This window comes from Oreochromis aureus, linkage group 9, assembly GCF_013358895.1.
Source record: "Oreochromis aureus strain Israel breed Guangdong linkage group 9, ZZ_aureus, whole genome shotgun sequence".
Classification (NCBI taxonomy): Eukaryota; Metazoa; Chordata; class Actinopteri; order Cichliformes; family Cichlidae; genus Oreochromis; species Oreochromis aureus.
In genome coordinates, this window is record NC_052950.1 from 34,033,554 (window position 1) to 34,044,399 (window position 10,846).

Below are 10,846 nucleotides of genomic sequence, written 5' to 3' on the forward strand. Positions count from 1 at the left end.
CCACTGATATACCACAACTTTATCCTTTCAACAGCTACTGAAAGTTAGGGGACCTAGCTGCTATCGGATATTTACATAGAGATCCTCCAGCTTCAAACTGTATTACCCTTCAAGGACCTGCAGTTCAAAAAAGTGCCCCTCCGACAGCCAAACCCATCTGTTCTCTGATTGGATTGTTACATTTGTGATTGACATGACATTGACCAATCAGACGAAAGGAAGAAAAATAGGGTCAAAATTCGTACTTGTAACTTGCAGGGTTTTTTTGGCTAAGTCCACACACAAATCTTTTTTACGCACACACAAATCTTTTTTACGCACACACAAATCTTTTTTACACATACAAATCTTTTTTACACATACAAATCTTTTTTACACACCCACAAATCTTTTTTACGCACACACAAATCTTTTTTACACATACAAATCTTTTTTACACACACACAAATTCTTTTTACACATACAAAACTGATTTACAAGTACAAAATATTTATGACCACATTTTGAGCCCATAAGATCAGCGTGAACCACGTGGGTCTCTGCTCCCTGATCTGTTTCCTGTGTTTGGAAAGAGTTCCAGCTTCATCACGGAGTTTCTCTCGGTTTGTGGGCTCATCTAAAGGTAAGCACCGAGCTAACTTTACTGTGAGTTCAGTTCATGTTGAGTTTAGCTCCTGAATGAGGTCTTCTGCTGCTCTCCTCGGTGTCTGTTCACAGTTTATTGTCAACACGTTGAGAGAAGAGTGAGAGAGTGTTTGGAGAAAAACACCAACTAATCATTAGCTCAACATGCTATTGGTGTCAACCCAGCCTCCACCATGGTTTGCGTTTCCTTTGTATTCTAAGTATTACGGAAAGATACGCGGACACCTGATTTCAAAAGAGAGGCCAGCTTTGACTGAATTAACAGGTATGTTAAGAAAATAAAAAATATAATTTAGTCTTTAGTCAGCTGCTGTGGATGAACACATGAGAGGAAGTGAACTCCTACAAAGTCTCATTCTAATGAGTCTGGCTGCTGTAAAGTGATGCACAGGAAGATGTTAACAAAAACTAATGAAACAGAGATGAAAGTAAACAGTGTTCATATTTGAAAGCACAGAGAATAAAAATATATTGTGCTGGTTAATGTGCAGCTCTTGGTGATTTGGGAGAATCATGTTTTAATCATGTTGTGGATTGAATGTTGGGTTTTATTTTATTTTATCTACAGAAGTTTTTCCCACTTGTGATTGTTCAGATTGATTTGTTGGGTTGACTTGAATCATGTGAAGGTTTAAAGCTGCACTTCCCCCAAAAAGAATAAAGTATAATCGTGAAGAATGTAATAATGTCTTCCTGTGTCAAACACCGCTGCAGTCAAAGCAGGAAGTAAAGCACTGAAACCGCTGATCAAAGACCATCAGTACTGTGGGAAATATAAATGTTGCAATATTTCAATAAGTGCCATATTAATCAAGAGGTGATAGAAGGTTTAAACTGGAAGACATTTAAAGTAGTGTTTTGCTTGTAACTGCATACGTGCCTGCGCAGATTAGAACAGGATGTGTCATATACGATCATGGGGCCTCACAACGAGAAACAGGAAACAGATGGAGGTGAGAGAGTGTTGAAACCGTTAGTGAGGAACAAACATCAATACTATAAAAGGAGTTGCAGACAGCTGTCACTCACCGTCACTGGCGCATGTTATGTTATCTGCTTACGCATGAAGGGGCGTGAACCCTGACATATAAAACTGGATATCGAAGGGCTTCCTCTTTGAGATCTACTGGACTACGCTGAGGGTGGTGTCGTGTACATCTCCCACATATGTGCTTAATAAATAATTGTTGTTGACTCGACAAGATCTGAGTAATGTTTTTTTGTTCTCAGCCCAACATCAAAGAATCGGGACAGTACCGTTCACAGAGAGTTGGGGAATGGCTGCACAGAACCAAACTTTTAGGAATGGTGGAGGTGGTGGGACTGGGGGGCTGAAGGAGTTGAAAGTGTGGGGTGGGGGAGTAACAGGTCTGTCCCTGTTTGTGGAAACCACAGGAGCAGCTGTTCAGGCTGTTGGCTGGGTGTGAATTGTTGATGGAGTCTTTAAACTTTTTTTTTCCCCTCGTTTCTTCGTTTTACAGCATCCAGAGGATGCTGTAAAACGTGCCCACCCCCAAGGCCCTATATGTATGTGTTATGTGAGAGTGTGAGTAATGGGGATGTCTAGGTTGCAGAATAAAATTGAGGCACAGGTGGCCAGAAGGGGACAGAGGGGGAGTGCCTCCCCTGCACCCTGGTGACATATCTGCACCCCAGTAGGCACCCCCAACTCTGGAACCCACCAGGGCAAGGGGGCCCAGGCCCATCCGGACCGGGACCCACAGCAGCAGCACCGCCCAGCCCTACAGAGTCCGGGGCAGCCCACCCGACTCCACCGCAGAGAAAACTGCACCCACCCCATCATCCAATCATCTCCCAAACTACACAAGACAATAGACACCCAGGTTGAGTTCATTCTCTACCTCTCCTATATCTCTCCCCCACCTGCAAAGTGAGCTCCTGTAGAGAGGAGACCACCTGCAAAGATATAACAGCCTCCCCACCAGTTAGAGAGCCCCCTAGTTGGGCTGATGCACCAGAGGTCCCCTGCACTGGGGCTGAGCCCCCTGCACCCACCCGCCCACAGCCCCGGCGACACAACAGCCAGGACCCAAGCCCCCAAGGCCCTGCCAGCACCCCAGACCAGGGGCAGAGCACCCCCAGACCCCCAAGCCTCCACACCCGTCCCGGACCCACCCGGGGGCAACCAGGCCACCAGGCCAGTAACCAACGTCCGCCAGTACAGACCCTCCCCCATCTCCGCTGTACGCAGCCACAAGGAAAACACCATCTAGGAGCCATCAGAGCCCCTAACCAGGTCATGGCCACATCCCCCGGGTTAGGCCCTCCAGGGAAAACGTCCCTAGGGACTCCCCAGATGCCCTAAGGCCGTCCCTACCCCCATATCAACCACAATAGCGAAGGCAGGACCAAACCATGACCCCCCCACCCCCACTAGGTGATGAAGCCGATCAAAGGAGCCCAAAGGAGCCCAAAGGGATTGATCAAATATGGTGGCAGAGGCTGTATCAAGACTAATGTGATCTATTAGATGGTTTTTATATTGATTAGAATTAAGATTATTTTTATTTTTCCAGTTAAGGGGGACCGTTTTCTTGGCAATGCATAGGGCCGTAAAAACAATGTGGGCTGTGTTTATTTCTGCAGTGACCTCATCCAAGTTGCTCAGCAAGCACACTAAAGGGGAGGCTGGAATGTTACATTTCAGACACTTTGATAAGTCTTCACATATCTCACGCCAAAACTTCTGAACTGGTGGACAGAACCAAAGAGCGTGGATGTAATTGTCCGGTGTATTTGCTAGACAGTGTGAGCAGTTGTTGGAAGACGTATAGCCCATCTTGAACATCCTATGACCAGTATAGTGCACTCTATGTAATATTTTGTATTGTATTAATTGCAAACTGGGATTTCTGATCCATTGAAAGGTTTTTAAGCATATCTGAGACCAAAGGTTTTGGTCTAAGCTGATTGATAAATCTGCTTCCCATTTTGCAATAGGAAGGGATATTGACTCATCTATTTTAGAAAGCATTCTGTATATTTTAGACAATAATTTGGGGGGTTTTAGATTAAAAAAAATGTACCACACTTGGTGGTGTTTGTAATTCAGCTTCACTGGGATTAAATCTCTTTTTTACTATGGATTTAATTTGTTGATATTCCAAAAATCGTTTCTTGTTGATCCCATATTGTGTAACTAGTCTGTCAAACGAAATAAAGTCTGTTCCTTCCAATATATGTTCCAAGTATTTAATTCCTTTGCAACTCCAATCTGGAAAGTTTATCATATTATTGTTTTGTAATATGTCCGGATTGTTCCAGATAGGTGTACGTTTGCATGGGATTAATGAAGACTCCGTCATTTTTAGAAACTCCCACCATGCTGTCAGAGAAGAGCTGATGTTGATGCTTTTAAAGCATTCATGTCGTTTGATGTTTGAGCTGATAAATGGTAGGTCTGAAATTTCTAGATTATTACATAGTGTCTGTTCTACATCTATCCAAGGTTCATCTAAGAAGGTATGTTTAAACCATCTAGAGATGAACTGAAGCCTGTTGGCTAAAAAATAGTGATTAAAGTTGGGCAGATCTAATCCTCCTTTATCCTTGGTCCTTTGTAATGTTTTTAAGCTGATACGTGGGGGTTTATCTTTCCAAAGGAATTTAGAAATATATGAGTCTAGAGATCTGAACCAATCTTGTGATGGCTTATTTGGGATCATTGAAAACAAATAGTTTATTTTTGGCAAGACCATCATTTTTATAGCGGCGACCCTTCCCATGAGTGATATGGGTAAAGATTTCCATCTAGCCAGATCGCCTTCTACTGTCTTTAAAAGCGGGATGTGGTTTAATTTAGTTAATTCTGAAAGCTTAGAAGAGACATTAATACCTAAATATTTTATATTTCCAGATTGCAGTGGTGTAGGAGAAGAATTATGGAAGGAGCAATTAATCGGAAGAACTGTAGATTTTGACCAGTTAATTGAATAATCTGAGACTCTTGAGAAAGAATTTATCAATTCAATCACCCCAGAGATATTGGTTTGTGAGTTTTGGAGAAAAAGTAACACATCATCTGCATAAAGGCTGATTTTATGTTCTATATTCTTGCATTTTATGCCCTTAATTACTGAATTCTGTCTAATTGCTGCTGCTAGTGGCTCAATAAAAACTGCAAACAGTGAAGGGGAGAGCATCCCTGCCTGGTGCCCCTCAGGAGACAGAAGCTGGAGGATGTTTGATCATTTGTTCTGACACAAGCTGTTGGGGAATTATATAATATTTTTAACCAGTTTATGAAAGAGGATCCAAAACCAAATTTGTGTAAAGTTGCAAATAGAAATTTCCAGTTAACTCTGTCAAACGCTTTTTCTGCATCAAGAGACAATATTATGGGTTCAATGTTTTTACTGCATGAATAGTCTATTAAATTAAGTAATCTACGTGTATTAGTTGTTGAGTGCCTACCTTTTATGAAACCAGTGTAGTCAGGATGAATTAAGAGGGGGGTTATTTTCTCTAATCTCTTCGAGAGAGCTTTGCAGATTATTTTAAGGTCTACATTTATAAGGGATATTGGACGATAGCTTGAGGGATATACAGGGTCTTTGCCTGGTTTTAGTAAGAGACTGATATTTGCAGAGTTCATATTTGATGGAAGTCTGCCCTTTTCTTTGATTTCCAACAATGTTCTGTAAAAAACTGGTGCTAGAATCGTCCAGAATTCTTTGTAGAATTCTGCAGGAAAGCCGTCTGGACCTGGAGCCTTATTATTGGGCATACTTATCAGGGCTTCCTGGAGTTCACCTGATGTCAGTGGCGAATCCAGTGCCATTGCTTGGGTGTCTAATAATTTTGGAAGAGTTATGTTGTCCAAAAACTGATCAATTTCGTTTTTAGATGGGTTTATTTGTGGTGTATATAAAGTTTCATAGAAATCCCTAAAAATTTTGTTTATTTTTTTAAGATCATATATTGTATTCCCAGATAAATCTTTAACAGCACATATAGTTGTTTTTTCTTTATTGATTTTTAACTGGTTAGCAAGAAATTGTCCGGATTTGTTACCGTGTTCATAATTTTGCAGGCGAAGTCTTTGCACTAAGAATTTAGTCTTTTTATTAATAATTTCATTTAATTCTAGTTTTGTTTTGCGTATTTTGTTTAATATTTCTTGATCTTGGTGTGATACATAGGCTTTTTCTAAGGATTTGATGTTTTTTTCTAGTTCCTGAATATTTTTGTTTTCTTCTTTCTTCTTATGTGATGAGAAAGAGATTATTTTACCTCTCATCACGGCTTTCCCTGCTTCCCAGAGGACAGATGCTGATGTTCCAGGAATGTCATTAAAGTCTAAATATGAAGTCCATTCTTTTTTAAAGTATTTGATAAACTCTTCATCTTTGAGCAGCGATGTATTAAATCTCCAGTTTTTACTTGGTGTGGTATTATTCTTCTGCATTAGTGTTACAGATACAGGAGCATGATCGCTGACAGCTATAGGGTGAATCTCAGTGTCTGAAATGTCACTCAGCAGTGAGCTGCTGACCAGAAAATAATCCAGACGAGAGTAGGAGCGATGAACATGTGAGAAAAAAGTATATTCCTTACTGGTGGGGTGAAGGGAGCGCCATGCATCGCAAAGACCAAAGTTGCTCATATACTGTTTGATTATATTTGTGGACTGCCAATTACGCTGAGTTCCTGCTGTATTGAGCCTATCCATTTCTTCATTTAGTCCAAGGTTGAGGTCGCCTCCAAGAACAAGTGTGCCATCTAGGTGTTCGGAGAGTGCACTAAAAAAACCGTGGAAGAATGAGGGGTCATCAACATTTGGACCATATATACTTACAATACATAGCTTTTGGTTAAGTATAGATAGTTTAACGATTAGGAATCTGCCCTCTGGATAACTGTGTCAAATATTGTGAAATTAATATTTTTATGTATTAAAATTGCTACTCCCCTTTGTCTAAAATTATAACAGGCTGAGAACACATTAGGAAACTCAGGTGTTGTAAGTTTATTCAAACCTGTGACAGGTATGTGGGTCTCCTGTAATAAAACAACATCTGCCTGTAGTTTTTTAAGTTGGTTAAGTATTTTTAACCTTTTTTAAATAATAAATAAATTTTTATTTATATAGCACCTTTCAAGACAGAATCACAAAGTGCTGCACATAAAATTACAAGTCATAGAAAGATTTAAAAAGACTAAATAAAACAGGCAAAAAATTAACCAAAAGCAGTTTTAAAAAGGTGAGTTTTGAGTTGTTTTTTAAAAACAGCTACTGAGTCCACAGTTCTTAATGCTTGGGGGAGAGAGTTCCACAGTCTAGGGGCCACAGTGGCAAAAGCTCTATCACCCTTAGTCCTCCTCTTAGTATTTTTTATAGCAAGTAAGCCCTGATCAGATGACCTCAAAGACCTGCTAGGGACATAAGGCTGTAGCAGATCAAAGATGTAGGCTGGTGCCAGTCCGTGCACAGCTCTGTAGGTCAAGACCAGGATCTTAAAATCGACTCTGAATTTAACAGGAAGCCAGTGTAACTGAGATAACAACGGTGTCACATGTGAGTACTTGGAGGATTTTGTCAAAAGCCTAGCTGCAGCGTTTTGCACAACCTTTTTTCCCTAGAGCCAGCTCCATGCACATTCCATGAGACAAACCTTAGCGTGCCCATAGTTGTGTGTTTGTGGCTAATGACATACGCTGTGTGTCTTGCTTGAGGAAAATGGAAACACATATTTTTTTTGTAAATAAAGAGAAGAAAATCCGCAGCGTGAAGCTCCATAGGTCTGACTATGTGTGTGCATAATAACTAATATGAGCAAATGTGTGCGTGTGTCCTATATCTGTGTGCGCTGTGTGGCTGTTGTAAATGTGTTGCCTTTAAACGCATGTGTGTGCGTGATCGTGCAGAGTGAGCATGTAGAAATAGACGGTGTTGTTTGTGGATGTATAGGGAAACAGGTGATCGCCGCAGTGATAGAAAAGCGAAGCAAAGAAACCAAAGAGCAAGGTGAGCGACAAGAGAGAGAGAGGGAAAAAAGAAATAAAAACGGACACATTCCAGTTAAGGCATTGGCGGAGAGTGACGGTGACGTTATACTAGATTAGCAAACTGATATTACAAAGTTAAACAGATGTTAATACAAGAGAGTGTGAGTGAAGAGAATAGCGCAGCGGATTCTTATCTGGTGTGCGGTCAATACAGCCACGGAGTGATGCCGGGGTCGCGGTAGAGCTGTCCGTCCACGTAGAGCCGGTCCACGGCGATGACAGCCCGGGAGCCTTTCTGGATAAAACTACGTCGGACTGGGAACAGGACCCTGCGTCGTTCCAGGATCTCTCTGGGGAACTGGTCGTTCACGCTGAAGTCCGTTCCTTTCAGCTCTCTGCCGCGACTCTTCACCTGCTCCTTCTGCTTAAAGTGGCCGAATTTGGCCACAATAGGACGCGGTCTCCCGCTTCCTGTCTTCGGAGCCCCGATGCGATGGACTCTTTCAGACCCTATGTTTTTCACCGTGTCCTCCAGCAGCTTCAGGTGGGTTTTAATAAAGCTTCTCACGGTCGTTTCCGGGTCCTCTCCGGCAGACTCTGGAATGCCAGAAAACACAAGATTATTTCTCATGCTAAGGGCTTGTAGATCGATAACGGTCAATTTTATTTTTTTATTTTCTATGTTTAATTGGGTCACATTTTCGGTTAGAGATTTGACAGAGTCCCGTAGCGTGGCGTTTTCCGCAGCAAGTTTTTCCACCTGCTGCTGGCTGAATTCCAGGGATTCTCTCAGAGATTTAAATTCCCGGTGTAAGATCTCCACCAGGGACAGCCTAGCATCAAAACTGGACAATCGCTTATCGATTGACTCCAGGATGTCTGATGTCTTTGCCGGCAGGCGATGTTGTGCCGGGGGAGTCTGCCGGGCGACATCTTTTAGATGACGGCGTCTCAACTTTGGCCGGGGAAGACGCACTCTGGGCCTTGTTCATGACTAGGTCATGGAAGCACCGGTCGATGTATTCTTGCAGAGCGTCTAAACTCTCCTCGTTGTCCTCCAGGGTGTTAGAGATGATAGGACAAATGTTGTTAGTTATATGACAATTGATTAGTATATTTGGTAATACTGAAGCTTAAAGAAACTTTGTTCAATTCTAAACTACCATTCGCTTTAATTTTCCGCCAAAATCTCCGGCGTCTGACGTCAGGTACAACATGAGTCGCTTACCTTACCTTGTTCGTCACTTCCGTCACTTACCCAGTCTTTAAACTTGTAGTTGCTGTTTTCCAGACTGAAGAAGAGTCGTTAGCTGAAAACTGGTTTTAGAGGTTCATTCAGGACACCTTCTCAGGCTCTTACAGCCTTACCTGTATCATAACAAAGTGTATAAACCCCAATCCACCTTTAACATGGTCCTTCTCCCAAACCTTCAAACATGACTTTCTGGCCCTGTCATAGTAAAGGGCTGCTTAGAATATTAGAGCCAATGTCACAAAGTTCCTCCTGAAGTATAAGTGAGTGAGAGAGTTTCCTCACTTTGCAGCACAACACGTCTCACAAGATTTCTACAAGCAATCAGAGTGAAATATGTACTTTGTGTTGTCAGATGAACATATGAGACACTTTGACTCTTCAGTGCAGTGTGGAGCCTAACAAAGATCTGTTTTGTGTCCCAGCTGATCAGCAGGAGGAGAAGAATCTGACGGAGCAGCAGAGGAACATTTTCAGCCATCTGGACTCAGCTGAGTCACTACAGAGGAAACAATGAGCTCAACACAGAAGGTGAGGAAAATATCACAGTTTCACCAAATAATCAGTCACGTCTAAAACTCTCATACTCCCAACCTGTTATATCACTGTGTTGTATTTTATGTTGTTTTTTAGAGACCACAGCACAGCACATGTTAAAATAAGGAAGGTTTATTCATCAAAATTATTAATAATAATAATAATAATAATGCATTGGATTTATATAGCGCTTTTCAAGGCACCCAAAGCGCTTTACAATGACATTATTCATTCACTCTCACATTCACACACTGGTGGAGGCAAGCTACGGTTGTAGCCACAGCTGCCTATAATAATCAAATAGACAAAACATTTTTTTCATTACCCCAAAAATAAATGTTCAAAGCACCACAACAGCAGCCTGATATTAAACAGAAGCTGTCAGCTGAGCTCTGTAGAGTGGGCAATTATAATGAAACTCTTTATTATAATTTGTAGATTCAAGCTACTCTTCATATTTTTGGCCAGCAGATGTCACCAAAGAGGACTGTGTTGAAAAGCTTTGAGTAATGAACCTTTTTCAATACAAGCTTCAGTGTTTCAGAAAGCTTCATTTGGCCATCACTGATATAAATAATATTATAGAAATTATCAGAGGAGGCAAAAGTACATTTACTCTATACTTAAGTAGAAGTACAGATATTAGTGTTAAAAATACTTCAGTAAAAGTATTCATTCAACTTCTTTACTTAAGTAACAGTGAAAGAGTACAGGCTCTGAAATGTAATCATAGTAAAAAAGTAAAAGTAGCTCCTTGATGAACATTTTTACCACCTTTTTTTATCCAAAGCTAACTGAACCTTGTGCTTTATTAATGTAATGTCAAAATAAGATTAGTAAATGAAATACAAACTATTTATTTCTAATAAAGGTACTCTGTTTGAATCAGTTAGTAGAAAATGAAGGAAAATAAAATATATGTGTATTTTCTGTTGCCTACACTGTAGAGGGCGACTTTGCCTCTAAACAGGAACGTGAGCAGGGAAGAGGTTAAAGTGGGATTGAGCAGGTGGGAACCCTAAAATCAGCTGTAGTGGCTCAGCGTGGGGAAAAGAATCACAGCTCACAATAATTTCTATTGAGAGCTCCAGTAGATTTTCTTAAAGTACAGGCTGTGATCAGCTGACCTGCTGCTCTCTGTGGATGTACACAACTGAATTCAACCAGATGTCAGCAGATGTTTCATGAGCTGTCCTGGCTGATTTCCATCCTCTACACTGACAGTACACTGTCTTTATATTAGACACTATACTGTTGGTATGAAGGTGGAACTCAGTGAATGAATGTCAGCATCATGAGCTTCAGTTTAAATGAATCTCTGCTACACTTGATGTAATCTAACTCTGACATGAGCACCACAGTCACTGTGCACCAGTCACACACTGTTCTTTACTTTAAATCCATCACAGTTCAACAAACTAACCTGTTTATCCTGCACTAACC

General features: G+C 41.1%; 1 long non-coding RNA gene across 1 annotated transcript; it reads left to right on the forward strand.

Moving 5' to 3' along the window:
• Positions 1–560: 560 nt before the first annotated feature.
• Positions 561–9,337, forward strand: LOC120441688. The gene is made up of 3 exons (XR_005614189.1): positions 561–622; positions 718–910; positions 9,292–9,337. It is a non-coding gene; the product is annotated as an uncharacterized LOC120441688 (long non-coding RNA).
• The last annotated feature ends 1,509 nt before the right edge of the window (positions 9,338–10,846 follow it).